Source organism: Bos indicus, chromosome 5 (assembly GCF_029378745.1).
Source record: "Bos indicus isolate NIAB-ARS_2022 breed Sahiwal x Tharparkar chromosome 5, NIAB-ARS_B.indTharparkar_mat_pri_1.0, whole genome shotgun sequence".
NCBI lineage: Eukaryota > Metazoa > Chordata > Mammalia > Artiodactyla > Bovidae > Bos > Bos indicus.
This window is the reverse complement of record NC_091764.1, coordinates 64,377,445-64,383,444: the sequence shown is the minus strand read 5'-3', so window position 1 is coordinate 64,383,444 and position 6,000 is coordinate 64,377,445. Positions and strand designations below refer to the sequence as shown.

General features: G+C 39.2%; 1 long non-coding RNA gene across 3 annotated transcripts in view; it reads left to right on the top strand.

Annotated features, from left to right (window-relative positions):
• The first annotated feature begins 230 nt into the window (after positions 1–230).
• Positions 231–6,000, top strand: part of LOC109559428 (uncharacterized) — a 46,767-nt gene continuing 40,997 nt past the window's right edge. For all 3 annotated transcript variants that reach the window (XR_011566653.1, XR_011566655.1, XR_011566654.1), the window contains exon 1: positions 231–327. This is a non-coding gene — a long non-coding RNA (uncharacterized lncRNA). The remainder of the gene's footprint in view (positions 328–6,000) is intronic.

Sequence of the window (6,000 nt, the reverse complement as noted above, 5' to 3'; positions counted from 1 at the left end):
TGTTGATTTGTGACGCTAGGTTTGGAACTGCACAAACCACATTTCTGCTTTGCCAACTGGCTTCTTCTTAGTCTCTGACTAACAAAGGAGATGACAAGGCTAGAAGAGGAAGAAGGGATTTTTGCTCCCTGACAGCTTGCTGTGATCTTGCCGTCTGCTTCCTTTTCCTGTGTACAGTATCCTAGCAACACTTCTTCACCCAGCCAGGGCAGTTTCTTCTCATAGCAACAGCTGAATCCAGTTTGTTGTTTTTCTGACACTTGAAGAAGCAGCCTCAGCAACCACCACATCCCTCCATCTCCCCACAAGGCTGATACACCAGCACAGGTATGGTAGCAACCTCTCTTTAGAGATCTGAGTTTCAGCTCATGGACACCCTTCTTCATATGTCTTTATTTTCATATGTTCAACTTCTTTACTCTTTCACACCCTACCATGTAAACTGCTTTCTGCAGCTGCTACAATTCTGATACATTAAACTTCTCCTTTTATCCTTTTGGTTACCTGGGTAACAACTTTACAACTAGTTATCAATTCTTTCCATAATTTTCAACAATTGGCAAGATTTCTGTCTCTGACTGGACCTTCACTGGTCTTCTGTGCTTGTCTGGCTTTGTTAACATCATTTGGTAGCCTCTTAGAATGAAAGAGAAAGCTTTTTATAATTTTTTCACCTGTTCTTTGAAGTTCAATGGAACTTTCCTATAGATCCTTCTGGGCCTGGTGCCTTTTGAATTTAATTTTCAACTTCTATGAATACAGGTCTATTTGATTGTTCTATATCTCGCTGAGTCAATTTTTATTCATCTATATTTTCCAAGAAAATCATCCATATCAATGTTATTTTCAAAGTTGTTCCTATTAAGCTGCCCACAGTATTCTCTTAAAATGTTACTGTCACTCATATTCCAATTTGCCTGGTTATAGAATTTTAGATTTCAAATTCAAATCCTCTAAAAATTTGGTCTGCTAACTTTTAGCATTCTGGAAATGAGAATCCTGTTCCTACTCAGCTTCTCTTTCTTTTATACAGAAAGCTTCCCTTTCTCTTTTATTTTTTCTCCATTTGTAGAAGTTTTCCATTTTTTCCTTTCTTCTTTTAGAGTTACGAATTTGCACAGGGTGGATGTGGTTGCATTCACTCTGCTTATAATTTCTTCAGCCTCTTCAGTGTTAAGAGAAAGTGTCTATTCAGTTCTAAATATTTTTTTCTATTGCTTCAATAAGCATTGATAATTTTCTCTCTGTGTCTAGAAGTCTTATCAGTTGAATATTGGACCAGCTTATTCACTTTCACATGCTACCACCATTGATGGGATAACAGGGACTGAATTTAAGCTCTTACCTTAAACAACTAGAAAAGCAGACAAAATATACGAAGCAAAGGGGTTTTTTTAGACATTGGATAGTAGAATTCAGGATTATCATCCCTGTGAAAAGTGAAAGAAATGAGGTGAGTCTTATGACTGGCCCAGCTTCTGCATGGAGAGTTTCCATGCCACAGGGCAGGGAGGATGCAGCCAAACACAACTGACTTGGCAATCTTGCTCGGTTGAGGAGTATGGAGTATACAAGTATACAAGGAGTATACAAGTCAGAGTACGGGAAGGTACCATTCCTCAGCTACCAGACTGACAAAAATTAAAAATTATGACTGTACTTTCTATTGACAGAATGTGGGAAAACAGGCAGGCACCCTCACACATGCTGATGGCTATACAAACTGGTAAAACCCTTCATGGAGAAAATCTGGCAACACATTACAATAACTACATGTGTACTTATTTGTTGAACCAACAATCCCAATTCTACAAATCTGCCTTGAAGATACACCTTAACGATAAAAAGTATATATACAAATACTCATGTAGTTATCCATTGCATCATTGTTTACAACTGCAAAATACTGAATAATCTAAATGCTCAAATATAGAGTAGTCAGATAAACTATGACATATTCACACAATAAAATGTTACACTGCTATAAATAAATAAAGATGGGGAAGATTTCTATGAGCAGATACTATGGTCTCCAGGATATACTGTCAACTGAAAAAGAAGCCAAGAACAAAAGAATGTATATAGTATGTTACCTTTCCTGTAAGAAGTGTATGAGAAAACATACACGCTTCCATGCAAAAGAAATTCAGGAAAGATAAACCAGGAACTAATGAGATTGTTTTCTGTGAGGAGTGGGTGGGATGAGATGGGAAGAATGGGGGAAGGGGAATGGGGTAGCAGGGATGAGGTTGGCAGTGATACTTCTCTGAACATACCTTTCAGACAGCCTTGACTCTTGGAATTACGGGAATGTTTCAAATGCCAAAAATAATCAGTTAACATCAACTAAGATAAGGGTATGAATGGAAGTAGGGAGGCAGTGGGTAGGGAGGAGAGACCCAAACAGAATATAAATAATAAGTGAATCTAACTGTATTTCAGATGAATAATATAACCACACTTGTTGTAACCCTGCAAAGCCGAATCAGAATCCAAACCATACATCAAGGATTTACTGTGCAAGTCTAAGACTGCCTTTTAGCCAGAGACCTAGCTTTGTCCTTATGCTTGATGCCCAAATCTCTGGAACCCTCCAATAGTTTTACTGGGTTCCAGTCATTTGTCATCATCCTAAGACATTCTTGGCTAGCATCCAGAGAAGCTGTAAGTTTAGGAAAACGTTCATTATTTTTAGATTTGGCTCTTAGTTTTAGAAATGTCTACCACTGGGCCCAGGACCATGCCCTGCCAAATAGGGGGCAGAGAAGGGAATAGGGTTGGTGGAAAAGGAAAGTCTTCTCCTATGAAATAAAAGGCACCGTGGTAGATGAAAAGATTTCATAATTATCAGTTTCCACATGACTTTCACATGCTCTTCATGCTCATTAACACAGATTAATTATAGTTAGCCTTTTCAGTTTAATCAAGGAAGAGAAGTAGGCACTAGTTTTAAAAGCCTGGTGAGAAACTGAATAAGTGAGTGTTTAAATGATTCACCGTTGGGGACCTTAAACTCTCAACTTATCATCAAAATGTGTTAGGTATAATGCAGAGAAATGATCAATTATCAAGAAGTCATTTTTTTTAACCTTTAAAATACTGACTGCTGACTCCATGTTTAGCAATTTCTCATGAGGAAATCATCAGTCACACACAAATATTTACATGCAAAGATTGCAGCATTATTTTTCATAGCATGAAAATGGAAATGACATCCACAGTACAGCAACAGCTAAAGACATTATGCTACAGCTATCCTGTGGTACACTATGCATCTATTAAAAATGTCTTCCCAAACCATCTATTGACCTAGGGAAAAATATTCAGAATATCAGAAAATAATGCTACAAAGAAGTTTGGTGGTATTATGCTGCTTGCTGACAGAGAAATGCTGAATGTGAATAGCTCAAAGATATGATTAGGTTAAGATTTTTAAAAAAAGCAGGATAGGGACTTCCCTGGTGGTCCAGTGGTTAAGAATCTTCCTTGCAACACAGAGAACATGGGTTCGATCCTTGGTCGGGGAACTAAGATCCCACATGTCATGAAGAAACTAAGCCCACGCACCACAACTACTGAGCCGTGTGCCACAGCTAGAGCCTGTGCACCACAATGAAGATCCTGTGTGCCACAACTAAGATGTGACACAATCATATAATGAAGTTTTTAAAAAGCAGGATAAATATGTATTCCATACAGAGAAGAAGAGAAGGGGACAACAGAGGATGAGATGGTTGGACGGTATCACCGACTCAATGGATATGAGTTTGAGTAAGCTCCAGGAGTTGGTGATGGACAGGGAAGCCTGGTGTGCTGCAGTCCATGGGGTCACAAAGAGTCAGACACAACTGAGTGACTGAACTGAATAGCTAAAGTAATACATGTGTATGTATATATACACTGCTCTATATGTGCACTTACATTTTTGTATATATGAACATATACACACTCAGAGGAAAAAAACCTAGAACAATTAACAAGGAAGAAAAAATTGACTGGATGGAAATACAGGGAAAGGTTAGCCATGATGATCTTTAGGTAACAGAAACTCTGGATAATGACTGTTTTCTTAATTATATTTTAAATATTTTCCAGATATTTTGCATTAAACATGAGTTGTGTATGTGTGCTTGGTCATTCAGTCATGCCTGACTCTTTGTGACCCCATGGACTGCAGCCTGCCAGGCTCCTCTGTCCATGGGGACTCTCCAGGGAAGAATACTAGAGTGGGTTGCCATGCCCTCCTCCAGGGGATCTTCCTAACCCAGGGATCAAACCCAGGTTTCCCATATTGCAGGTGGATTCTTTATCATTTGGGCCACAAGGAAAGCCCAAACATAAGTTACTTTTACTAATTCTATGTTTCCTGATGCTCAAGTCAATGATCCTGGGGCCATCTGGACCTTTTTTCTCTAAAACCCCATATCCAATCCATCAGCAAACCTGACAACACTACCTTCAAAAAAACTTCTGGATCTGTTTGCTCACTAACCACCTCCCCTTTTGATGGTCCACATCATCATCACTGGCTGCCTGGATTTCTATCACAACTTTCCTTCTGGTTTTCTTGTTTTCATACTTGTACCCAACCCCTACCCCAGTCTCTAGAAGGACCAGAAGGAGAGGTTATAAGAGAAAATTACAGGGAATAAAACAGAGTGACATTTAGAGCAAGAAACTAAGTAGAAAAGAGGAGCATTTCTAATGGGGGAATTGCAGGAAAGGCTGATAATTTCAAGGGCATTGAGACATCGAGTATGAACTTAGGTTCCTACTCTGTGCTTAAATTACACACTCCATCTCCCATTATCCACACAAAATGCATGATAAAAATCTCTTATCCATAGTAAGCTTGAGTAGTACAGCTTGGGTTGCTCATTGTAAATCCATTCAGATCTAGCACAAAAAAAGTAGGAGTCAAGATGACAAATGAAGAGCAAGAAAGAAACTGGAGTGAGAACTGACAAACAGGAATCATCAGAAAGCTTTTGCGTAGGGTGCTGAATTTCCCACATGCGATGGAGGCTGGAAATATTTTATTCCTATATGAAGGGAAAGGGGGACCTCAAAAGTCTGGGGAACTTAGGACCACCCACTCAGGTATTTGTTACATTAACATAATGTCATTTTAGTCTTTTTATACAGTTCATGAGGTTCTCATGGCAAATATTCTGGGATGGTTTGCCATTCTCTCCTCCAGTGGAAAAGAGGGTGCCAGAGGATGAGATGGCTGGATGACATCATCAATGCAATAGACATGAACTTGGGCAAACTCCAGGAGATGATGAGGGACAGAGAGGCCTGGCGAGCTGCAGTCCATGGGGTCGCAAAGAGTCAGACATTCCTGGGCAACTGAACAACAACAATAACAATATGATGTCAGAAAAAAGATGGGCTGGACAGATGCCATTCCTGCATTGTTTTCTAACTGGCTTCATGTGAATATCTCACTGAGTAGAGGTAGTATCTCATTCATCTTTATATGCCCTACACATACCACAAGACCTTCACAAAATAGGTGTCAGAAAACAGCCATAAATGAATGGATTAATGAGTTAGGAAGGAAGGAGGAAATGGAGGGATGGAGAGAGGAGGAAAATGAATGAATGAACGAACAGATAATAAGAACGGCTAGTATTTCTGGAGCTTTTTCTTACAGTTCTAAGGGTTTCCATGTATTAACTCAATGACGAGATTAGAATTCAGTTCCCCTTGGCTTTATGCACCTTGTATATTTTCATTATCAGCTTCACCTGCAATCAGATGCATGGTGCAAAGAAACTCTCTAATGAGACGGACAGAAAAAGCAGATGTTCTTAATTAAAAAGAGGATGCTCATCAAAGTTGTTTTTACATAAGTTGTCCAGGTGCTGCTAGCTTATGAAAAGGCATATGAGTACCAGAGGCTAGAAACTCTGAGGGGATGTCCTCATCATTCCATTATATGAACAATCAAAAGTGACAGGCTGAGTAAAAGCAAAGTAATTATCCTGTTAATTT